The 26977-nt window shown below is 40.6% G+C and overlaps 1 protein-coding gene across 12 annotated transcripts in view; it reads right to left on the bottom strand.

The window, feature by feature from the left end:
* The window catches only part of SOX5 (SRY-box transcription factor 5), a 651142-nt gene that overhangs the window by 539479 nt on the left and 84686 nt on the right, over positions 1-26977 (bottom strand). Inside the window, exon 1 of one of the 12 annotated variants that reach the window (XM_065683918.1) lies at positions 6838-6858. The exons of the other annotated variants lie outside the window; for them this stretch is intronic. The gene's annotated coding sequence lies outside the window, so the exon portion shown is untranslated. Of the gene's footprint in view, positions 1-6837; positions 6859-26977 lie in introns of those variants that run through there. 12 annotated transcript variants of the gene reach the window in all.

Below are 26977 nucleotides of genomic sequence, written 5' to 3'. Positions count from 1 at the left end.
TAATATTTCTTTCCATTATTAGTTTAAGCAATGGTTAAGAAGAAAACCTTTTAAATATATATATATATAGCATAGAGAAAATTTGCAATTCAAATTGATATTTTTAATCTTAAAAGTATTTTGGTGGGATGGAGTGAAAAATAGAAAGACGAACAAGTCCCATAAATCTGTCACTTGCACAGCACATCACTCACAGCTTTTCCCAGCCCACTGAGGAGGAGAGCCATACAGCTTTAAAATGACTTCATTCCCATATTTACATATTTTTTAATAGGGCTATGATGAATCTCCTTCCGCTTGATTCCTATTTTGAGCTGTGATATTTTAATCTCCATTCTTGCTGCAACTTAGCAGATGAATGTGCAGTGTGACAGAGCTCAGAGGAAATAGTATAAATAAAGCAAAGTGGAGCTATGACATCTCACATTTTATAGCTTTTTTATTGTAGCCTAAGCATAAACAGAGCACAGCTGTGTTATACTTACTGCTGTGAGCACTCCCCCAGCTCCAACCCCCTACTGCTTTTAAAGAGATACTGCCCCTACTCAGGATCCTCTGAGTACAACCAGGGCTGTTGGAGGCATCGCTAACAGAAGCAAACCCTCCTGCACCCATTGCTTCTCTTTGTTTTCACTTTTCCTCCTTCTACTGGTTCTCCCCCTTGCCTTCCTTTCTCCTCACCTCCCCAAGTGGCCCAGGATGTGACCCCGCAGTCCCCAGCATGTACAAACAGCCGGCGCTGTGCGGCTACCTACTGAAGGATGCCTTTCTTCCCTCGCCGTTATAATTTGCTGTTTAAGTACACAGGCACACGAGCAGAGCACAGAAACAATTTGCAAAAACAACACTTTGATAAAAGACTTGTAACTAGCTGGAAGTACTCAAAATATTGCTGTCTTTTAAAGGTGGGATTTTACAGAAAGGGTTCTCACATTTCTCATCACTTCGTGAAAGTTTTTCTTCCCCAAAGAAGTCAGTTGAAAAGAAAGATGGGAAACACACTAACTTTACTCCTGCCTATTTAAAAACAATCATGATGAGTTCCTACACAGCAAAACCTCTTTTCACCTCAGGAATTTATGAGATACCACAAAGGATCTCATCATAATCATCGCCACACTTTCAGCTTCAAATGGGAGCTTTTTCAGCTTTAGACAAGAAAATCACAAGGCACCTGGACACTTTCACAACTATAAAAACTTAAGGCCAAACCCAATAGCCAGCAATTTCCCTCACAGAGCCCAAGAATGCTGTTTATTCTTGTGGCATGTTGAAAAGTTTTATGGTTGGACTCAATCTTAAAGCTCTTTTCTAACCCAAAATGATTCTATGATTCCACAAAAGTGCTTTCTCCATCTCGAATTTCAATGTTACAAACATAGACACATCTAACATGCAATGTTAGACTTCCTTCTGACATCAATTTAAAAATAAATATTTATCAAGGCATTGCAATGGTAACACTGAGCTTAAGAACTGCACCCAACTTTCCCAAATACAGGGCCAAGGGATATGCAAGGAAATGCTTTGCTCGAGGAGGACCATGTTGCTTATCTCATGCTTGCTATGAACAGCTTCAACAGGGAGGAAAGTTTCAGTGGCCACCAATGCTAACGTATGAGCAGTAGCCTAGTTCTTCTGGCCATCCTCTGCTCTCACTTTATGCCCCCACTGATCCTTGAGAGGATTTGCTACTTCATTGCCACTGGAAACATTTTCTGCAGATAGTTTTCCCCTGTCTGGAGTTCAGTATAATCTGGAATAAAGCATCCAGCAATACTCATGCAAGCAAAAGAAAGTGGTTAAAAATAGCAAAATAAAACTATGCTAGATATGCATCAACAATTGTATTTAAAAATAAATTATAAAAGTCACTCAGAAAGCATGCTGAAATTGTTTACATATGAGGAGCTGATTAAATTAACAAGTTTTCAAAGTTGGGGTCTCGGAATTCTCAAGTCTGCCCAAAGTCATCCCTCTACTCAACTTGCAGCTTACCAAGCCATCAGCCTGATAAAAAGAACTGATTAGAAAACTTCTATTTCGAGAAGATTAGTAGAATTCCTTTGTTTGCAGGTGGATTATTAAAAAAAAAAGAAAAAAAAAAAGGGTTATTTCATCAAGATTCACTTGTTTATTCCCTGAAATCCCCCTGAGCTTGTCCAATCCTACTCTGCACTTGCTTAGTATGATCACAGTAAGCACTTGTTCTGTGTGATGTCTGTATTGTAAATAACCTCAGACATTTTCAGAGAAAGGCAGGGGTTGTAAGGAAGAGACAAGTCCGCACTGATGCTTGAGAGACTCATCATCCGCCAGAGTCACTGTACTCAGGAGGCACTAGTGAAAGCCACCCACCCCCAACATCTCACTTGCAGACTTTTCCAGGACCTGGTCTGAGGGAGACCTCATCCCTCCTGGGGTGCAGCAACAGGCAGGAAGCCAGAGAAGGGATCTTCGAAGCTGTTGCTCAAGCTGGCAAGTCCCCCCAGCACTGGGAAGGAAGCAGAACAGACCAACCTCACACCCAGAAGGTCAATAGGGTCCAGCAAAGCCACCATCAGTACATTCCTAAAAGTTTACTACCACTACCATTCACTTAGGTAGGAAGCAGTTATGTACACCATGCAGAGCACAAGACCAATCCTATTTAACAGTATAGTCATCATCTAAATATGCTCACACTGAATGAGTGAAGATTGAAGGAGGGCAGACATAAATTACTCTTCCCTGGGAGAGGAAATAGGAGAAAAGATGAAGGAGAGAATATAACACTATAGCCACAAAACTTTTTCTCCACTACCTACTAATACCTATTCCCTGTGAAGTTTTAAAATACATTTCTTTCGAATTCACACATGATGTCTTCCATAGCAATAGTACCAACTTCACTTCCCTGTGGAAGACTCCTTAGTACTTTTCAAAGTTACTGCAAAGCTCAGCAAATACCTAAAATTGTGGTCAGTGCCACTAAAAATCAGTAGAGGAAGTATTAGGATGAAAAAAAAATGAGACAGTGCAACAAAGCCTATACATTTCAAACTGCCTTACAGCCCTTTCACCTATCTTTTCTCTACCTGGAAAAGACCCTGAAGATATTCATAACCACAATACCAAGCATGTTTTGAATGAGAAGAGTGTGACAACATTATTGCACAGATTTAATGACAACAGTGGGAACTGACCTCTTAGGTACAATATTAAATATTGTTTCTGACAGAGATGCTCAATTTGGAAAGATTAATCCAAGTCAAATAATCTGCAGCTACAAATTAGACCTCCCCTTTAGAATTGGCCTAAGGGGAAACTATAATCAGTATGTGATAAAGCTCTTCATGGGCTCCCAGTTAATACTGTTGACCCCAAAATTCCTTTGCACAAACTTCCTACCCCTTGCAGAACTAAAAGTTTGAGTATGATAATCTTAAATGCTCAGAAATTTAAAGAAGAAAATCCAAAACCAAAAGCACCAAACAAAAAGTCAACAACAAACCCCACAACAGTCATGGTGCATGCAACAACATGATATATTAACACGCAGGTATGGCAATGTCAAGGCATCACTAATTCATTCACAGGCTGGTGCAACACTACACAATGATGAAGTAGCTTTCACCTACTGATTTTGAAGGGCAAACATGGCTAAGATCCCAGTTTCAAGAGAAAACTTCTTATGCCCTGAAAGGCATTTCCCTTATAGGCCATCGCATCTCTCATCGACAGCTTTCAGACAAATCAAACCAAAGAGGCTGCTGGCAGGAGCTGTAGGGTACCTGCTCTGACAAACAAAGAGAGGTAGCGACAGGCTTTTTCTCCTCCTTCTTGTTTAGTTTTCAATCCCAACAAATGAATGAAATGAACCAAAGAAAAGAACTGAGCTGAGAAAAAACAAAGTAAAATTAGTAACAGGCTAACAGCATATACCCACTGCCTGGGGCAACATACGGCTGATGGATGATGACAGCCAACAGACGAATCCTCATTCCCCGTCTACTAAACAAATTAGTAATCTCATCAATATCATCACTACATTCACCTTCTGCAGCAGCTGCTGCTGCAACATAACTGCTGTTAAGCTTTAGGGGTAAAGCCTGGCTTTGTCTTGTAGTTTGCCAAATCCTGTGGGCAGTCAGGATTGCCACCCTTTGGAAAATGTAGTTAACCTGACAAAACATTTTTGTTGTGGTTTTTAATTTACTTATTTATTTATCTTTCAAAGCCTGCAGAGCTGTGTATTAAGGCGATGGTCACCTGCATGACAGACTCTGAAGTCCTAGGAATCTGTAGAACTTGCACCTTCAGGGCCTTCCCTGCTGCGGAGTCTCTCCAATTAAAGTCTGAGTTCAGTGACCTTAAGCTTGAAGAGAACACCAGGACTTCTCCTCAGACTGAGATGTGGCTCTACATGCCACTTTCTTCATTACTCCTAAAATTTCTCTCTGGAAGTGACTTCTTTAAGAAAGCCATGGCTTTCAAAAATAGTGACTTTTGGATATCCAATAGACCTTGCTTCCTCCCCATCCCCAGACTGTTCCAAGCCCCATATGGCACTGGCACTTCCAACCTTGCCAAAAAGACCCAACATAAATTACCTTCACTTCCAAAAAACTCCTCAGAAAAAATCACCTGATTCATACATATTCCAATCCAGAAAGATCAAATTTCAACAACACTCAACACAAATCACAACAAACTATTTGTTGTAAGAATTCTAGATTACAAAGCATTCCAGCAAACTCACCCAAATACCCACAGCAAATTAAAATAAATACAACTTCACCTGAGCTTGAACTGAGGAAAAGATTAAAAAAACCCAAACAGTTTATAACCTTAGAAAGAGAGGGCAGGCAACTCAGAAAGACTACAAGAATGTTGTAAGGTTATGCAGGGAGAAAGTTAGAAGGGCCAAAGACCACCTAGAAGTTAATCTGGCTACTTGCCATAAAAGACTATAAAAAAATGTTCCTATAATTATATTAGCAACAAAAGGAAGGTTAAGGAACATCTCCATCCTTTACTGGAAGCAGAGGGAAACAGTGACAAAGGATAAGGAAAAGGCAGAGGTACTTAATGGCTTCTTCACCTCAGTCTTAAGTAAGACCAGTTGTTCTCAGGGCACTGTGCCCCTGAGCTGAAAGCCAGTGATAAGGAGCACAATTAAGCCCCCATAATCCAAGAGGAAATGGTTAGCAACCTCCTACATGCTCATAGACACAGAGGCATATAGGGCTGGATGGGATCCACCCAAGGGTACTGAAGGAGTTGGCAGAAGTGCTCACTGAGCCACTTTCCATCATTTATCAGCAGCCCTGGCTAACCAGGGAGGACCCCAGTAACTGGAAGTTAGAAATGTGACACCCATCTATGAGAAGGGCCAGAAGGAGGATTTGGGGACCTTCAGGCCTCTTCAGTCTGATCTCAGTGCCAGGGAAGGTTACAAAACAGATCACCTTGAGTGCCATCATACAGCACATACAGGACAAAGAGGTGACCAGGCCCTGTCAGCATGAGTTTATGAAAGGCAGGTCTTGCTCGACCAACTTGATCTTCTATGACAAGGTGACCAGCTTAGTGGATGAGGGAAAGGACATAGATGTTGCTTACCTAGCCTTTTGTAAAGCCTTTGACACTGTTTCACACAGCATTCTCCTAGAGTAACTGGCTGCTCATGGCTTGGATGGGTGTACTCTACCCTAGGTAAAAAAAACGGCTGGATGGCCAGACACAAAGAGTTGTGGTGAATGGAGCTAAATACAGTTGTTGGCTGGTCACAAGTGGTTCCCCAGGGCTCAGTGCAGGGGCCAGTTCTGTTTAATATCTTTATCAGTGATCTGGACAAGGGGACAAAGTGCATCCTCAGTAAGTCTGCAGAGAACACCAAGTTGGGTGGGAATGCTCATCTCCCTGAGATGCAGGCTCTGCAAAAGGATCTGGACAGTCTGGTTTGATGGCTTGAGGCCAATTGTATGAGGTTCAACAGGGTTCCGTGCTGGGTCCTGCACTTGGGCCACAACAGCCCCACGCAATGCTACAGGCTTGGAGAAGAGTGTCTGGAAAGCTGCTTGGCAGAAAAGGACCTGGGGGTGCCGACTGATGGCCACTGAACATGAGCCAGCTTGTGCCCAGGCAGCCAAGGCCAATGGCATCCCGGCCTGTACCAGAAATAGCGTGGCCAGTAGGGCCAGGGAAGCAACCATTCCCCTGTGCTCAGCACTGCTGAGGCTGCACCTCAAATCCTGTGCTCAGTTCTGGGTCCCTCACTACAAGGCAGGCATTAAGGTGCTGGAGCAGGTCCAAAGAAGGGCAAAAAATTGTTGAAGGGTCTGGAGCACAAGCCTGATGAGGAACAGCTGAGGGAACTGGGGGTGTTTAGGCTGGAGAAGAGAAGGCTCAGGGGGACCTTATCACTCCCTACAACTACCTGAAAGGAAGATGAAATTAGCTGGGGGTCAGTCTCTTGTCTCAAGTAACAAGCGATAGGACAAGAGGAAATGGCCTCAAACTGCGCCAGGGGAGATTTAGATTGGATATTAGGAAAAATTTCTTCACCAAAAGGGTAGTCAGGCATTGCTACAATGTGCTGCCCAGGGAAGTGGTTGAGTCCACATCCCTGGAAGTATTTATGAATGAATGACATGTAGATGTTGCCCTTAAGGACATGCTTTAGTGGTGGACTTGGCAGTGCTGGGTTCATGGTTGGACTTGATCTTAAAGGTCTATTCCAATATAAATGATTCTATGGTTCTAAAAAGAAGGAAAATTTAATTTATGCTGTGAAAATAGAAAAAGACATGCAGAGACATAAACTTACTCTCCCTTTTCCCCCATTCAATTCACCTGAATAGGTTTTGCATTATTTCATGAAGTCTAATTTTTCTTGAAGATCTTCAAAGAGTAAAGCTGGTTAAGCCTGTTAATGTCAACAGAATATTTACTTATCAGTATCTCTTATTATTAGATAAAAATATTTGCTATTTATTTCAATTCATCAGTTTCCACTTAAAACATGCAACACAGAACAACTTCTTTCTGAAGCAACCTGCACTGGATGTATCTGTGTGTGGATCTATGCACACACCTTAATTACAGGAATTCACCGCATATTCACTAGAAAACTTCGTAGTTGTGCCAGAATATTTCCATCCACAAAAGAAATCTTACGGTGTAAAGAGTAACAGCTGATGACTAATCCACTGACTCAGCTTTTCTACTTCTTAACAGCTGAAACCTTAACTGGATGTCAGGAACAGTGTCTTCTCTTGGGGTCAGCTAAACCAAGAGAAAATGTATTTTCTCCTGTTTGCTTCCATAATTGACTCCATGAAAAATTCACAGCACTTCTTTGTGCTCAAGTATAACATGCAACTTTCTTCTGTATCCTCTAACAGCTGGCACAGGGACATGTTCCTGGAACTCATTTAGTCAAAAGGTATATTGCATTTATATTCCAGTTCACTAATTCACATGTGTAACAAGAGTTCAAAAATGAAACTTAAAATAGTGAAGGATTTTCATCAGCCACACTGAAATATTTGACCATCCTTAACCACAGCACTCCCATTTAACCATTTTCCAGCATTAAATAAGTTGCTGCCTAAGCAGCCAGTTACTTATTCCACTACATAATAATATATAAGCAACCAAACGAAAGTTTCAAACTCTTATCAGGCAACAACAGAAATAATTTTGCAACTCTATGTGATTTGCTCTGGTTTATTTGATGGGTTTGGGGTTGTTTGGTTTTGTTGTTTTTTTTCTGGAGGGGGGGAGGGGGATTGTTGTGTTTGGGGTTTTTTTTGTTTTGTTTTAGGAGTGAGTTTGGGGATTTTTTGTGGGTTGACGGTTTCTTGGTAGCTTTTTGCTTGGTTGGTTTTCAGGTGTGTCCATCCCATCATGCTATGTCATCATACACCCCCCTCCCTCCCCATTATTTAGCCATGTCATAGGAATATTTCCTTTGGCACTTAATCATCCACCAACAACATTTTACTGCTTCATAAACTCCATCACAATGAAGATAATCCTTTAGTTAAGTGCCAATTAATTATTAAAAACATTCACTGAGGATTAACAATCATGAAATAGATACAGTTCTATTATGTAGATGTTAATCCTCAATAAATCTACTTGTAATAGACAGCATTATATGAGCAAGCCTACTTAATCTAATGCTTTATATTTAATTAGATAATTATTGCATGTTAAAAAATACATTTATTAGGTTTAATAACTATGTAATAAGCATACATCTAATAGACAGATTAGTAATCCACAGAAAAGGAGATTTTTTTTTTTAATAATCGCTTGCTTGTATTAGCATCCAAGAGCTACTCTCCAACATGAAGGCCAGTGTGTTACAACTTCCCCGCTACAGAAATGCAGGCCAAGAAGGGCTTAATACTCCCTGACCACACTTTTTTTGGGCCCCAGGATGAGGACAGGGGAGCCTGAAGTTTGCTTACATACAATTCTTATATTCCCTTGAAGAACCTGAGATCACACCTCTTCAGGATGCAGTCCAGCCTTTTCTAACCTCAACTGTATGGCGTGGCCAAATAGCAGGCTTGTTTTCAAGACAAAGGACTTGGTCTGGAAGGGAGAAGCAGATCCAACAAGATAAATCTAACAAAGAAAGAACTCACTGGAGCTTCCAGTTACTTGGAATCATGCTAAATGCATATCCAGCTGTACAGAGATGCATTTCTTGTTATTTTATTTCTCATGCTTTTTTTTAGTACCATCTTCAAAAAGTTGTGAGGAGACAGGCATATCCTGTTATTCATCTGGTACCCATCTCCAGTTAGGCAACAAAGACAGATAGATACAATGCCTGTTTCTAGGACTGGAACTATGGAAGCTGTATATAGCATAAACAGCACTACATGGACTTTTTAGGAAATAAGCTTAATAAAATAATTACCAACCCTCAGCTGACGCTGTAAGGGCTCTCATGAAAAAGTAAGAATATAAATCTATGTCCTCCACTTCCAGAAACCTATTGCTCCAAGATGATGGGCAGCATCATTACCCAACAAAGGTGACTTGCAAGATGGTGTTTCAGATGATCCTTAAAAATCCCTATAGTCCAATTTCTGTTTGTCTTTTTCCCTTGCACTTCAATGATGAGCTGATTTTAGTGACTGCTCTCTTTGAAGAGGTGTCATTTCTTAAAACAATGCCAGTGCACTGCATTGCAATAATAGTAGACCTTGTTTTCTGACAGTGCAAGGAATACATCTGTAATTCTGTAAATCTGTGACTGCTTACACTGCCTTCTGGAACCAAAAGTGAGGAAAAAGTAAAGACAGTAGTCAGACAGAAGCAAAAAGCACAGATTTTGGCTACTATTTTAAGACTTGTATTGACACCATAAAGTGATCTGTGTTCCTTTTTTCAAGTGAAGCTACAGCAGCTCAAAGTTAACCAATAGTATGTTTAAAAGAAGTGTCATAGAAGTCCACTTAACTTGGCAACAGTAATTAGTCCTTAATATGAAAACAAGAAGTGCTCAGGATTTCAGATACAGGATTTTAGTAACTGCACCTCTCCTAGCTTGGTGCAAATATTCATTTTCTCTACAAACCTCCTAAATTTTAATATTCAGTAACAGAAGACAGTAAATATTAAATGATGCTATAAGTACCAGCATGTTCCAAATTTTCAGAATAGCAAATGTTCCAACAAGTTTTAGAAAAATTCTTTTAGGATCAGTAATTTTTTGTAAATTCTGCTGTTAGCCCAATGATGGGAAAGAAACTTTCTTCTTCAGTAGAACTAGCCTCTTTCCTTTATGCAAAAGGATAAAGGGCATGTATTTGTCTTTATGATGGAGAACAAAAATGCATAGAAACCCACAATCCTGCACAGTTTTTCAAGGCTAACAACAGGGTCTGATTAACATCTAGGTACCCTATTGTCATGTTGCTTGGCTCAACATACCATCAAGTTATCCCACACTTCCATTTTTATTTAAGACAAGCTTCTAATTAGAGGATGGCAAAACTAGCACAAAAACATCCTATAAAATAACCAGTCAGTAACGCCCATTTGAGCAACTGTCAGCTTAACACAGCTGTCAAGAAAAGTGAATTTCCCAACACTACCCAAAGGGGAATTGATACCTAGACCTGCCATTGCAGTGCCCTGCCTGCTCAGCTGAACAACTGACACTGCACAAACAGCAAGCCCGGGGGAAGGAGGGAGGGAATTAGGAAAGGAGGGAATAACAGGGCTGCCAGAGTGGCTGGGGGAGAAGATGCTCACGGCTATGCCCATGCTGCTGCCTGGGCAGCCTCAGCATCCATCACAAGGGCTGATGGGAAATACACAATCACCCCTTGAGGTAAGGTCAGCACTCGTACCAGGGTGAAAAGACATTGCATTAACCTCTCTGAGCTTACCTGTGTGAGTGCCACACTACCCCAAATTCGCCCTCACTCTGTCTTCTCCCCCACAGCGAATTACATGTTTTCCCAACAAGGAGGCCTTTTCCCCTTACAGTTACAGCAGTGGGAAAGGAGGAAGAAGCCAATCCCACCCTTCACATACCCTTCTGGACAGAGTTTCCCAGTTGTGCAGGAGGCCACAAGCATTTAGTCCTGCAAAGAGCCGGTCCCCACAGAACCGGGGGGAAGAAGCCAGACTGTAGGTACCCCTTTATCTGTGTCTTGTCAAAGGCAAGCCAGAATACAGTATGCTCTTCCAGAGGCAGCACACCTCTGAAGTTCAGCAACAGCTTCTTCACACAGAAGCATGTGGTACAGAGGTCTCACCCCGGTGGCACATGGGCTGGGGCCATAAGGTGGGCAATGTGCTGGGACCCCTGCTTCTGCTCAGCAGCATCCCCCATTTTGTGCCAAAAAGCACGAGCTGCTTTGAGATGAGAGCACATGGAAAGGGGAAGCTTATCGGTTACAACTGTTGGAACGACTGGTAATTGCAGCTGGGGGTCCTTCATCTCATGTCATATGGAGTAGGAAAATGGGTCAGACGTAATGCATTTGGTTAAGTATGTAAGCTGAAAAGTTACTATTTTCTTTTAAATTATATAGTCTTTACTGGAAGTAAGGTTACCAGTGCAAGGCTTTCTAGCTTTAAAATGTAACAGGGACATGCCCTCTGAGGGTCAGGCTTTCATTTGCTGATGTTAATTCTCAGCTGCCTGTTATTTGTCCTTCATTGTAGCCTCTATCTTAGCTGGGCACGCTCCCGATTCCCTGCTATATCCAGACGGTCCATGTAAATAGTGTTTATGTTAAGGAAGTCATGTTCTGTGTGACTGGAGCACATAGAAACTGATGTTGTTGTCACTTTAGATTAAGCTCTCATTTTAGCAAAGGAGGCAATTGGAGCAGGCAGCTGAGTGGCCGAATGAAATATTCAGCTCATTTCGTTTAAAGCTGCCCCTGTCTCCATTGTTGAGGCTGGCAAGGCTGATTAACCCTTGCTGGTGCCACCACAGCAACCGCTTGCTCTGTCCTCTGTTCCCCCACAAAACCAAGGCCCCAAACAGTCAGGCAGATTTCAAAGGTCAACAAGATGACATTTACTGATTTTTCCCCCAGTTAATGAACCTGAAGGCAAATAAAAATTAACCCTTCAGGTTCCCATCACTTTGCAGATAAGAGAAACAAAGCAATACTTAGCACGGGTCAAGGATACTCTGTGTTTGATGCAAGAAGAACACAGCTCCCATTAACCATAGTTTGGCACCTAATTCCTCATGCCTGTGAAAGTCCTGCTGACCTCAATTTAACCCCAAGCATTCTATGAACTCCTTCTCATGGAAAATTATATACTTTTTTTTTTTTTTTTTGCAGAAACTGTTGATAGTAAATAATATGCCAAAATAAAGTCTAGGTAATATAAAGCAACAGCTAATGCAGCAGTAAGTGTTCAGCTGTTGCTGTGCTGATGCATGCAAACAGTCTCTGGCTGTCTGGAGCACCACAGCCCAAGGCTTCAAACACTGTTGCCACAGGGCTGCCTGCCTACAGCTATTCCCAGACGTACACTGTAAATGCCTTGGACACAGCATTACCACAGCACTGGACCGAGCATAGTCTTTCCTCTCAGGGAACAAGCATAATCAGTTTTCTAAGATGAACAGCCCAGAAAGCCAACCGTATCCTGGGCTGCATCAAAAGGAGCGTGACCAGCAGGTCGAAAGAGGTGATCCTGCCCCTCTACTCTGCTCTCGTGAGACCTCACCTGGAGTATTGTGTGCAGTTCTGGTGTCCTCAACATAAAAAGGACATGGAACTGTTGGAACAAGTCCAGAGGAGGGCCACAAGGATGATCAGGGGACTGGAGCACCTCCCATATGAAGATAGGCTGAGGAAGTTGGGGCTGTTGAGCCTGGAGAAGAGAAGGCTGCGTGGAGACCTCATAGCAGCCTTCCAGTACCTGAAGGGGGCCTATAGGGATGCTGGGGAGGGACTCTTCATCAGGGACTGTAGTGACAGGACAAGGGGTAACAGGTTCAAACTTAAACAAGGGAAGTTTAGATTGGATATAAGGAGGAAATTCTTTCCTGTTAGGGTGGTGAGGCACTGGAATGGGTTGCCCAGGGAGGTTGTGAGTGCTCCATCCCTGGCAGTGTTCAAGGCCAGGTTGGATGAAGCCTTGGGTGACATGGTTTAGTGTGAGGTGTCCCCGCCTATGGCAGGGGGGTTGGAACTAGATGATCTTGAGGTCCTTTCCAACCCTAACTATTCTATGATTCTATGATTCTATGGTTGTTACAGGAGAAATAGTGAATGTTCAAGCATCCAGTACCTGATATCCCCAAACCAGAGAAGGGTATTACCTAACTGGTCTTCCTTTGGCTTGACTTACTGCAAAGCTTCTATTTATAGAAAGGCCTAACACTGTTTCATGACATGCACTTTCAAATCAAGCTCCACTTGTCCCAGCATCAAGTGCTGTGCTGTGCCACTTACTGCCTTACACCAGGTGCTTCAGAGAGCTCAGCAGTACCACAGGGTTTGGATTGTTTAGCCCAAGACAGATTTAGGAACAAGACACAATATTCTTGGCAAAAGTGTTAGTAGGAGCCCCAAATACTGTAAAATAATACTATTATAAACTGCAATATTGAGAGTTGTAGCATTTTATTTTTAATGAGAGACTCTCTGGTATTTTAAGAAAACACCTCAAGCACAGGAGAGAAGTTTTCTTATAACCACAGTGACAAGTACTGTACCAATTTCTCCCTTTGATCTGTATTTTGTACTAAATTGCCAAAAGAAAAAAGTACATTTATTAAAAATATATTAGTTATACAAACTACAGTCACACTGGCAGAAGACAACCATCAAAGTAACTGCTCTGGAGCACTTTACCCCTCCCCATCAAGAGACTGAATTGCACACATATATACTTGTCTGTCTACTGCAAAGGCATTTCTCTAGGATATGACAGAACTGGAAAGTACTGATAAATGGATAAAAACCTTGCAAGATATATTTATATTACCTAAATTACTAATTCAAATAGCCTTGCAGCTACATTTTACAGCATAGCTCATACAAGAATATTCTGTAAGAGCACTTACACTAATACTCTCTACTTGTACATATAGGATAAAATTCCAACTTCATTGTAATGATTTCGACAGTGTGGAAACCTCATCAATTGCATGTTTGCTTTACTAGCTATCTGGATAAATATGCAGCTATCTATGAATGGCTCGTGAATGCAGATAATAGCAAGTTAACAGGAGAATGTAAACATTAAACATGGTATCTTGGGTGTAATTATTGTACACACAGTTTAATTACTAGCACTTTTTTTTTTTTCCCTATTTGCTATCTTGGAGAATATACTTACCCGACTCAAATAGTCTATGTATCTGCTTACAACTTAAGGCCCAATTTGAGAAGATCCTTGAATGTTCTTTAAATACATAAGGGTCTTAACACCATTATATAAAATACACATCTGTCATAATAAAACAAAGAAGTCCTACATGTTATAGGACCTATTTCTTTAAAGACTAACCTCTTAAACCTCAGAATTGATGGATGAAATACTCCTTTTCACAATCTTTTTTGAACATCTTCCTGAACAAGAAGTCACACAAGGAGAACACAGATGTAGCTCAGCTCATATAATCAGTCTAAATGCAAGTGGCTGTAAAACCAAGTTTGTTATGCACAAATATTTTAGACCTATGCACTGGAAACAGTGCAGTGCTTGACATCTGGAGTTAGTGGTGAACTGTGGCACGCACACATCATGCTCATCTGCATAAATATCTATTTTCAGAATTATCAGGGCACAAACACCCCCACCTTTCTGCTAATTTAATTTAAAATCATCACCCCTTTGAAATATTAGGATAAAGCCCAACAAGTAAGTTAGCTGCCAAAACTCAGGTTTGGAAGTATTATGGCTCCATATTTCCCCCTCTCTCCCACATTTTTTTTTTTTTTAATTAAGTCACACAGAAACATATCCTATCACCCCGATTTCTGACCCACCTGTATCTCCAAAAGACCCATATCTCACAATGGGCAAGTATGGAGATGGATGGCTTCTGAAAAAGGGAAGAAATGAAACAAACCCCAGAAAACAAAAGTCCTACAGAAAGCATGACTAATCCAAGAGGTAGTGCTCTCCTCACTGGGCTGTATGAATCAGTCAGCATGCCAGCATGGTACTGCAGGCACCCCACGGACAGAGGTGTTGGGTTCGGCATGAGAATCTCAGAGGTCCTAAGGGCTGTGGTCATTAAAACTGCGGCACTTTTTGAAGGAATCGAGTTATTAACCTCTGTGACCCCAGACAAATTTAAACCTGACTAACTGCAGATTTCTCTGAGGAATCAGGGCACATGTTTGTAAATTGCCTGGATATTCAGTGTGATGAAAGATGTTACATAAATGACAGTTATTAATATAATAGTGGCAAATGGGTCAGGAGGAAGATTTCAGTACTGATTTAGGCTGTTGTTTCTATCCAACATCAAATATCAGCCAAGGTTTGGATACTGATGCCTTACAAGAATAAATATGATCTTCACCTTTTTAAAGCTGCAAATCCAACCAGAATTAGAATCACAGAATCAACTAGATTGGAAAAGACCTTTAAGATAATCAAGTCCAACCATTAGACAATTATAAGTTTCTTCTCTGGTTTGAAAAAAAAAATCTTGGAATAAACACTTTAAAGAAAGTTTAAATCAAAATGGTACTTATTCATAGACTCATAGAATGGTTTGGGTTGGAAGGGACCTTAAAGATCATCTAGTTCCAATGCCCCTGCCATGGGCAAGGAAAATTCCTTACATTAGGTACAGTAAGACATTAAAGATTTGAGTTTGCATTGTAACATTGTCATCTACTGAATTACTGTCAAAGAAATCCCCCAAACCAACTTTCCCAAAGCAAAGAGAAGGTGGCTCAGGAGGATGCCCTAAAGATATAAATTAAACTACCATTTTCTGAAAGAAAACAAATAGATAAAAGCAACCCAACACATGCAGCACAAATGACGTTTCCCATACAACCCAACTAGAGACTTTGTATAGAGCATCCCACTATCATACATGGAGATGCAGAAGGACAATCTCACCATCTCAATTCACCATTCTTAAAGATCATATATGTTATACCCTGATGTTACTAGCTTCATTACAAGTGTTGATTGGCCAAGTCCAACAACTATATATAAACATACACGCATGAACATACGCATCCACAGACATCAGCCTCCCAGCAATTCAAAGCGCCCAGCAATCATTTACAGATTATGAACAGGCATCACCTCCTCCCTTCCCCACCAGCTACTTAAGAGGCAGCCGTCTTTTAAAATAGACCATAACAACCAAGCAACGGCACCACTTTACAACAAGAAATGAAGTGAAATTGTTCCCAGATTTGTAGTCAAAGAAGATATCAAAAGTAAACAGTATGTAATTACCCAAATGGCAATTTGCCAGAACACAAACTGCCTGAGCCAGTGACTCCCTTTTCAAAGGTGGAGGCCTTGACAACTGGGGTCATAAGCCTAACCAAAATTAAATCAGAAAAGCTGGGCTCACAAACAAAAGTGTGACTCTTGGGCCCAGAAGAACTGTCAAGAGAGGAAAACTCTGGAAGCTGTTTAAAGGTCTGGCTCTTTATGGATTCAATGCATTTCAACATACCTTGTGAGAAATAAGGTAGTAAGTGGTTATACACAAAAAGAGTGCATATTTGTTCAATGATTCTCACAGTTATCCAACAATACCTGCAGTCTGGTTACAAGTGACTTTTGTGGGGGGACAATGAGGAAAGGAGTTGTGAAAAATCAAACTACAAAAGTGATCCTCACTCATATTCTAAAAATTAATTCCCGGAAGATTATGGTACTATTAATGTAAAACTGAACCCCAAGAGATTATACTACTGGTCATGCTATTAACCCCTTCAACAGGTTCCCCCCCATTAAAAAGAGAAAAGCAACTCCACAAAAATTATCTACAGCAAAATGTGGGGTGAGTCAGAGGGACATTTGAGAAGAGTCTGCACTTAGCACCCTTCCCATCACAGGAACATGGCAAGGTATGTTTTTCCGCTTATTGTGTCTCTAACAAACGATGCAAGCAAGAAAGAGGCACTTGAGGTAGATATTTCAGGCCAGTTTAAGCAATTTTATAGGTCAAAATGAAACCCTGTGCTCCCAAAAGTCATCCGAGATCCTGAAGAACAGTTCAAAAATTTTGTGACTACACTCAAGCCTGAAAACAGTGTATCAAAACATAAGGAAATCTAAGGAATTCAGTTTTACAGAACATTTTAGTAAGGTTTCAGTAACTTTTTGGTGTACCTAGGCTAAATAGAGAGTAACCCAGGTCAATTTATGGGTTTTGGCGGAAATCATACAAAACGTGGTGGTTTCAGCTGAGTTTCGTTCTGAGGTTTTGGTTTTATTCAAAGCCTGAACTCTAAGGGAAACTAAAGGAACATGAAACCATGCAATGTAAAACAGAACTATGTTTTGCATGAACACTGAAAAGGAGTCACTGTCGTGAAGCAGGGAGAAGGGCAAAAAAACCCCAACCAATGAATAGACTGGGGGCTTAAAATTCATCATATGCATAATGCTAGTTCTAATCTTCACTATTCACATCACTGAGGAGTCATTCATCATAAATCACCCTGCTCAGAGATTTGAGGTCTAGAAAAGCTACTTTTCATTCATGAAGTCTTCCATATTTTTAGTTGGAAAAACATTGCTCCACATCACCCATTAATATTTTCAGTCAGGTGCCAAGATAACAACATTTTATTTTTTCAGGTTTAAATCTACAAACACTTGTATCTTCACATATATCCTTCTTTTGAGATGTACCAGTATCATCATCTTTGACTACGCACAAAAACAATGCATCGTGAATGTATAATAACATATTCATTTGGTTTGCGGCATGGATTTTTGTCTGGTTAAATGTCTAAATTACTCCCACTTATAGGTTATCCACATAAGGACTGAGAGCTGAACCCATTTGAGAATTAGCTTTTAACAGCTGACCTAGTGCTTCAGCAAGTGTTTTGCCCAGTCTCCTGGGAAAAAGCACATTCATGAGCAAGCCTGGAATCACAAACCTTGCACCAGAAGAGGCCAAGCACATTAATACTTTTCAAGAAGAGAGTTCAACTGCCCTACTGCTACACTGCTCAGTGGCCAAATGACAGAACAGCATTAAATATTATTTGCAGAGAGAGCCATCTGCTTGCCATCACACAGGATGGTGAAATCACCTATCAGTAAGCAAGAAAGGAAAGGAATGACAGACTTTAAAATGAGAAATAAAAGGGAGAGAAAAGAGGAAAGCCAGCAAAACAAGCAAAAAATAAAACAAAACCTAATTATTTAGAGCCACGTCTCAGCTTACTACTGGATCTATTAACATGATATCCCAAATAATTATGGGGTTTCCTCACCATCCTCACACTAACTGCTACTGCATTCTTATAAATTGCTACGTTACATCAAACACTCTGTATTTTTAATGTCCCTGTAGTATCTGCACAATTAAATGCATTATAGTTCTGTATTTTCACATCACTGAGGAATGATGGCTCCAATTCACCACCTCTGTGCTGATGACTCCCACATCTCAGTCTCAACCAATCTTGTTCTATCCAAACACACACTGAAGCCAGTTTTACTTATTTTACAACTGTTAAAACCTTCTTCTGTCTGCTACTGAAGACTCAACCACAGTGACTTCAAACACATTAATGGGACAGCACTTTTTTTCGCTTGCTTTTAGAAAGAGACAGACTATAAAACATCTAATGGAATTGCTGGATACCTACAGTTAAAGAAAAGATCATAGCATGCTTTCAGGCTCTGTATGTAAGCTCTTCAACGAGTGATTTAGAAAAATCATTATGGGGTTTAACAGGAAGAAAAAAAAAAAAAACCCAACAAAAATAAACCCACAATGAAACCCCACTCCTTCAATTTGGCTGGTAAAACTACCTACCAACAGGTTCAGTTCATTATAGGCCAACAGCAAACTTGCACTTCTTACCCAGTAATGGCTATCAAATGGTATATAGCAATTTTAAGAGATCAACTGCAAATTAAAACATGAAAAAGAGCACTAAAGTTAGGTACCTGCATAGGACCTGCAGCCCCTTCCTCTACTACCATGCACATTCTCCACCACATCCCCAGTGCACACAACCTACCAAAAAAGCTCATTTACTGCAGAGCCAGTTTTTGCTGACCGCTCAGCTCAGGTGTTGGCACTTAGCTAAATCAGCAAAATTTGGAACTGCTGCTCTGATTTTCTCCAGGCTTGCAGAGGTAGCTTGGGATCAGGTAGAGAAGGGGTGTTTTGTTAAAGGACCCTTGGAAGAGGTGGAATTAAAAGTGGTGAGGCATGTGAAGCTGGAAGAACCTGGAGCAGACACAAAATCAAAGTGGGTCTCCTTTCCGCTATTGCTCTCTAATGCATTGCTAGCATGGGAAATCATGGCCCCAGTCAGAAGAGTAATGGTCACCCACTAAAGAGGAAATACATCCTCAGTGTAGTATTTTTTATTTCATCAGTTAATTAGTGCCACCATTGGATCACCATCACTCCATTAGGTGTGCCAGCACTCCAAGGAGGTGTCATACACGATACATGCCACGGAAGAGTCAGGAGATGTTCCTGTGTAGCTAGTTCTCCCATAGGTCTTCAGTGCTGTAAAATATAGCAGCAGTACTAACCAAAGCATACTAAGTAGCTGCTCAAATTTCAGTTCCTGCCTAAGGAATGCTTATTTTGTTCACCCATCAATTCTGTCATGCACAGCTTGCTTAGGAGTTCACCCTGTTCTCAACCTGTAACTGCGAGGGAAGAACAGACTCAATAAAGGCTCAGAGGTTTTGTTCAAATGGGTGTAAAGAGAGAATTTAACATTCACACATCTTATCTAAACGGTCCAAAACTCCTTCTGGGGAAAAGAGAGAAAGAAATCTAAAACTCCCTGGACTTTCACACAATTTTCCCAGCTCTCCCGTCTGTTACACAGACTAGACATTTTGCAGATTTCTTGGAGAACTTCCTGGCAACCACCAGCAATCACCAGGGCAGGATGCATATGTGTTAAACTGAAATCTTAAACAAAATCCTCTTTTTGAGCTTCAAACATTTTTTTTTTCTTTTTACTGTGAATTCTGGAAAATGGTTTAGTATTATTTTATTTCACTGCAGCAGTGAACCATACCGCACCTTAGGAGCAATGGTGCAGTAAAGGCTTAGGGATTACCACATGGGTAACTTGGTACTGACCGAATACATATGGCCCTGCTAGGAAGAAATTGTGCAGGTCTTTCTTTTTTTCTGGACATCTTGCTATTTCTATGGTGCATTTTCTGGACATCTTGTTATTTTATGGTGCTTTTTTTTTTTCACTATATGCTGTTGTGATTCAGATCTAAACAAAGACCACAACTTGTTTTTTTCAGGCACACACAGCTAAACAGACAGACTCTTCCTGATTATTAAGCCAAACAACCTGGGATCCACGAGGTCAATAGCTCAGTTTTCTCCAGAGCTGTTAATCAAGCAAGAATTAATACACTAAGCATAGGAAAAATTGTCAGTTAAAAGTCAATAAAAGACTTTGTGAATCCCTAATAGCTTAACAGCTTTCTCTTGGATGGATGGCAGGTACTATGAAACATCCAAGTGTGACCTCACATCACTGTTAATGTGTAGTTAGTTGTTTTTTATGTTCAAGGACATTGCGGAAGTTCACAGCTTTCGCCAACCTTTCTCCTTCACAAATGATGTGCATCATATAGTGCAGAGGATGCCCACCTTTCTGTAGGCTTAAAGAGTGCATGAGGAAAGATTCAGTAATACGCCCCACCCCTGGCAGTGTTCAAGGCCAGGTTGGATGGGGCTTTGAGCAACATGGTCTAGTGGAAGGTGTCCCTGCCTGTGGCAGGCAGTTGGAACTGGATGAGCTTTAAGGTCCCTTCCAACCCAAACCATTCTACGATTCTATGATACCGGCAGCATACGCTTAGGGCGAATTACAGCAGTGTGGTGGTATGGACCAGCAGTAACTTGTATTGCATAAACCTCCTCCCCTTTCACAGACAGCACCTCACAACTGCTGGCACAAGTAACACAAAATACTTCACACAGTTGCAAAACCTAGGCCGTTATCAAAATACCTTTTTGCAAAATTACTCAGCATCCTTAATAAACCTGTTAATAATTAATGAAGAAAATCACCTTGAAATCCCTGATTCATTTATGCTTTTGTAATCAATAAAAGTGTTCTCAATATGCTGTTATTCACCCCAGAATATAAGTAGGTAAATAGTGAGGTAATATCACTTCCTTTACTCATAGGGAAGGTGAATTTTAGGTATAGCTACGTACTCGATACAGAAAATGAGGAGAGATTAAGCTGCTTGCAGAAAGCCACAGAGGAGCTGCTCCCTGTGAGAGCTCCCTGTAAGACCTTGAGTGGTAATTCTGTGCCCCATTCTGGCTGACTGCAGTCCTCCACTTCTCTCGGGAGTCATGCATTAAGTAAAAAAAAAATAAAAAAAATAAAAAAAATAATCAGAAAGTGTTAAAACTAAGTGTAACCAAAACCGGGCTTCAACACCGAGTGGGAGAGCAGTGAACCAAAAAGGGAGAAAGCGAGAGTCACCATGAACTTGCTAGAAAGTAGACCAAAGGAAGCACTACAAGAGGGTTTGAAATGGAGTGACACACTACAATGACTTGAAACCTAACCATTAAATCTTGCTTTGCTTTCCAGAGTAAATTGCTGACAGAGGAAGTCAAATTCTGGATTAGTGCAGTGACACATCTGTACACTTGATACAAACATACAACTGGGAATGCTAAAGTCAGTGGGAGTTACAAGTGCTCAGCACCTCCTAGGAGATACGTGTTCTGCAATCAGAAGCGTGAGTGCAGCATGTCTGGGCATAATCACGCACATCTGAATTGCACTACCTCACACAACAACAGCATTCACTGTGCAGAGATCGAGACTTCAGAGAGCCTTTATAAGCACCTTTTCACCCACAAACAAAATTTCTATGAATATTATGCACTGCAAAGGAACTAAGACTCACACAGAAACAAAGAAATTCCCATTGGCAGCTGAATCTTAAATATTACTTCTAACAATCAGGGACAGAGCAAATGCTGTCAGGCCTCTGGCAGATCAAGTAAAAGCTATCAAAGTCTTAAACTAAAAAATACAAATGCTGAGCACTCCTCAGTTCCTCTTCAAGGCCAATAACTGGCCAGTTAGTAAACTTTAATAACTAATGGAAATCAAGAAAAGTGTAGCAAGCTGCTCAATAATACTTTGCTAAAGGGGAAGAAGGATAAAAATAATTTACGTATATTCTCTGTGATCCTGCTGCAGAAATCTCAGGCAAAATACACAAATCACTATTCTATGTAAAAGAAAGAGGGGACAAAAAGGTAATAATCATAGTTATTTGATCTAATTATTCCTAAAGGAATCCATAAGAGACTAGAAAATATATAAAAACCACCACTCCTGATCTGCTACCTGGGGAGAATAAAAAACATTCTAGTATGAATCACAGGTGAAAAAATAATGAAATTAGCATCTCCAAATTGTTTAAAAAAGGATCTTCAGCCTAAAGGGAATCGACAGCATAGCTTTAAGGGTAGATAAATGGCTGCCTCAAGGATGTGTCTTACCTCCTCTTTTTTTTTTTTTTTTAAGTAATACCTTCATTTGCATAGTAATAACCCAATTATTGTAAGATTAGGTGACAGAAATCTCATTATTACTGTTCCTACAAAACAGTCGATATTCCATTCAGTACCTTTTCATGTTACACACCTTAAAACATAATTATTCCAATATATGCTCATTCATCTTTAATGCAATTTCTTTAATAATAATAAAAGAGACTCCTCCTGTAGTTGTTACGGGTTTTTGGTTGAATATATTAGTGTTAAAACATGATTTTCCTCGTTCAGGCTGCTATAGAAACAAGCAAAACCAACCAACTGCTTAGGGGCATGCTCCCTCCCCTCTTCCCAAGAGGGAGTCCACCAAGAGGCCTCAAGCACATATGTTAAAATATGTTGCAACAACTCTCCCTCTCTCCATCTCCCCACTCCCTGCTTCTTCCCACGCTGAGAGCTGGTCATAAGACAAGCTTGCAAACAAAATCAAATATATAGTAGCGTCAGGCTTCTGAGAGTTATTTGTGTTTAGGGCTTGCTGTTAGAGGGAAGGGTTGTGGTTTTAAGGCTGTGGGACAAGAAATCAGAGCAAGCACATAGAGCCACAGGGCTTACCTGCCACAGGCTTTCTCAGTTTCAATTACAGAGATAATAAATGCGATAAGTGGTCAGTTACCAGATTAACAGCAGAAAGGAAATTGGGAAAGGAGATAGGGCTGGCTCCATCAGAACACAGCATCACACATGTTCCACTTCAAACGGATGTCATGAACAGTTATGGGAGTGGAAACAGCAGCTACTATTTCACCATTTATCTCAGTGTATGCAAGGTAATATTAGGGAGCTTTTTACAGGCAAATCCTCTGTACCACCACTTCAAATCCAAAAAAGGCTGGAAACAGCTGTGAGTTGGTACTATCAGATATCTGGTGGGAGCATGTACAAGACCAGTCAGTGCTCCAAGCCCAGTGCTTAGAGGCCAGTGCGTTTCACAGTCACTTATAGAGACGGAGAAGGACTGCAAACAGTCACTCTATTTAGGGACAGATTCCCCCTCCCAGTACCTGGGGCGAGTAGGGCAGCACTTCAGGAGAAGTAGGTGGAAGCCATTCTTCACATAAACACACAAATTCAGCTTGCTTGGCTTCCAGTTGATCGCTTATCCCACCATCACTAAACGCAGTAAATACAAGATGCAATTTCACAGGAGTTATTTACTGTTTAATTTTTGTGAAAGCCTTCTGTCAAAATGGCATGAAGGAGAAGTAATTTGGCCAAGCTCCGATTTTTGAAGTCCTTTACAATCAACAAGCCACCGCCGGTCCGATTAAAAAGGGAAAGCATGTGTAGTTGGAAACCATCCCTGGGTGGAAGAATTCCAGGATTTTTGCAGGGTTGGGAACACAGCTTGCTGATCTGGGGGGTTAGGCAGCCCACCTCCACCCCCAATCACTACAGGGCTAAACATGAGGAAGAACCGCATGGCTGCCTCTTTACACTGCCGTGGATTTTACAGAAGGAGAAAATATCACGTGTCAGCGCAGAAAGCTGACAGGGAAACAACCATCCCTGGTGCTGCCCACAGGCCTGTGTGGAGGGTGACCTCCACTGCAGAATGGTTGGACCTTTTCTCTGAAGATTTTGACCACTTGCCTAATAGTTCTGGTTTTGAAAAGTTTCCAATTATACCATGTTCCACAGAAAGCAAATTAAAACGACTGTTTTTGACTTGAAAAATACAATAAAGCAGTGAATATGCTAATGATTTTTCCTTACATTCTTATCATCTCATTTCATGCCTTTAAACAGAAAACCTTGTGAATCTTACTATGAAAATTATCAACAAAGAAGAAACAGCCTTCCATCTTACACCAAAATTTGGAGGGCTGAGTTTATACCATCCTGACCCAATCTGACTGAAATTGAAAACTTTTCCTCTTCCATTAATAGCTTTTCCAATTCAGCAGTTCAAAGCTGCAATCCCTCACAGCCTATGCAAGGATTTGGGATCATTTTATAAATCTGTGTGGCAAATGAACATGAAAGGGAAACTGTCCTTATGGCTGGGAACTATCCTTTAGGGGGGGAAAATGTTATTAGCTTTTTAGAGAGCATTTGCAAGGGTAATTTGCACTACAGCATCTCTTTTTATTGGCCTTGCAAGCAAGTGTTGAAACAATTTGTCTTATCATATATATTCACTTTGAATAGGGACCTGATTTGAAATGCTCCTCTTTAAATAAGGAACAATGGGTTCAAAAATCAACACTAAAAAAGGTTGAGTGTGGCAATGATTTCTTTCAACATGGAAATATTTAAAATGAAGGGGCAAAGGAAGAAGGAAAGGATAAATGAAAAAGGAAAGGAAAAGCTTCTGATTTAGCCTATCATAACTTAAGGCAGCTATACCAAAGCTCCTAGTTTGGTCCAACAATTTCACAGGAATTATAACAGGATGGTAAATGCTACTTCTGGACATCATTTGTATTTCATTACTTCTTATGAGTCCTTGACCAAAACCAGGGCCTCACCATGTGAGATTCTGCACAGACAAATGGTAAAGAAACACCTTTACTGTCCCCAGACAATTCACAATATCCAGCTGTAAGTCAGGATTACCATAACCTCTATAGGACAGCGGCAGAGGACAGAGCATTTGATCCAAGGAGTACAGAAGTCAGTGGAAATCTTTCCCCTCTTTCAGTGTGCTTTGACTCAAAGCCGCAGACTGCTCCTGAAAAAATCAGTAGCTCTCTTGCACTGAAACCTCCAAGCCATCTCACCTTGCTCTGTGGGACAGTTCTTGAACATAGATGACTCTGAGCAAACAGAACTGATCTCTCATTTTGGTACAACAAAACGTAGACTGTAGATCTACAGTTCTGAAAGTGGCATTTCATTCTGCCAGAGCAAATAACTTCCATTTTAAGGAAGGAAAAAAGTATTAATTACAGGGCTAGGAAACAATGTTACATTTGCAGTGAGGTTACATATCACTTGAAGTGGAAAACCAGGGAAAGCACTTTCTTCCAAATAAAACCAGTAAGAAAAAGATCTATGGAAGTGTAACAAGAAATAATAAAATCAAAGGTCGACAGTTACACATGTTTCTAGTGCTGATTCCTCCCTACAGCAAAAATTCAATTTGCAGATGACAGGCCTGCAAGGCAGCTTGCTAGTGCAGATTCCTTCCCCTTCTACTGGAGTTCAAGGGATTCCCAGTGGGGTAAGAGTCCATTCTTCACAGGCTAAAATGATTTACTTCTTCAGCTGTTGTAACTTTTTCTGTCTCCCATCTCAGCGCTGTATTGCATAGACTAACCAGAACTTACCCAGCAATATTACTTACTCACTCTGACTTTTCCAATTAAATGCATTTTAATTGAAAATGTTTCTTAATGGGAAATGGCTAGTCCCAACAGCAAAATGCTCCAGCCCAGCATCACTGAGTTGAAGAAAACAGAAAAAAATCCACCCCCCAAAACACTCCACAGGCCAGCAGGCACAGCGCTCACCCAATACTGCTTCAGACGAGAGCCCTGAACCACGACTCCACATGTCTTGTGGGAGTATGTTAACCTCTTGGCTATGAACTACTCAGAAGTGGTGTCTTTCTCTCAAGGTTAGATTTGACTTCTGGGAGGGTGGGTTCTTTTTCTTTTTTTTTTTTTTTTTTTTTAAGTGAAAATTCCTGAAAGCTTTCTTTTTCATTCTGATTCAGAAAAAGACAAGAACAGTGGGTTTTCTAAAGGTTACTGAAAAGTATAATGGGCCAGCACTTCAACTTTCGCAAATCAACACAGCGGCATTTAAATCAGTGTAACCCTCTTGACTTGACTAGCTTTCAGCTTGACCCAGCAGAAACAGAAAAGATGTAGGCTTTTTATGTTCAATGAAAACCAAGAAGTGAAGCTGACCAGCAAAAGAGAGCAATTAATTTCTCACAAAATCTTGCCTAAGATAAGAGCAAAACCAGAAAAAAAACAACATCCAATTTTTTAAAACATTTGTTCATGCAAGGTTATAGACTCAAGTCCCATGTCCTTAGTTTATTCTCACGGGCTCCTGAGCAACATCTGTAGTAGCTTTTCCTCAAATATAAGGACATTTCACTGTACAAATACTTCATCAACAAAAACAGGCCAAACTCTGCTTCACTTGTTCATGATGGAATTGCCACTTGCTTACTCACAGTAGCAAGGTAAGCCTATTTGGCCTCATCTCATCAGCTTGAAAGGCAATGTATTTTATACATTGACATCCCTATCAAGTTCAGAGGTCTTGTCTCTTTCAAACTGACTCATATAGGAAAACACAAAATAAACAACAACAAAAAATAATGTACAGCTAACAGTACAGGAAAAGACAGACAGACTTAGTAAAATAAATAAAACCTCAAACCACTGTATGCAGTTCTCACTGATGCTTTGGTCAGCATTCTGCACCATCATAAACTGAACAAAGCAATTTCTGGCAGCTTTGAACAACAGTTTAAGTCCAAAGCTTACTTAAAATTTATGGAAAAAGTCAAATTAAAGCATCAAAGCACATGACTACATTTTTAACCAAGCCTGGGATACACTATTCTAACTGCATGAACTATTTCCTCCCACTTACCATGGCCATCATCAAGACTCACTATTTGGCTGCTTTGCAGTACATTGTGGTGTTTCCAAATGAAGATGCATATTATGATATAGATGGTATACGATATATACCATATATATTATGATTATATACACGATTATGATATAGATGTAGACATGATATAGATGATACATAGATGCA

Source organism: Lathamus discolor, chromosome 1, assembly GCF_037157495.1.
Source record: "Lathamus discolor isolate bLatDis1 chromosome 1, bLatDis1.hap1, whole genome shotgun sequence".
In the NCBI taxonomy this organism is placed as follows: domain Eukaryota; kingdom Metazoa; phylum Chordata; class Aves; order Psittaciformes; family Psittacidae; genus Lathamus; species Lathamus discolor.
The sequence above is the reverse complement of the archived record's forward strand: the minus strand, read 5'-3'. Positions and strand labels throughout refer to the sequence as shown.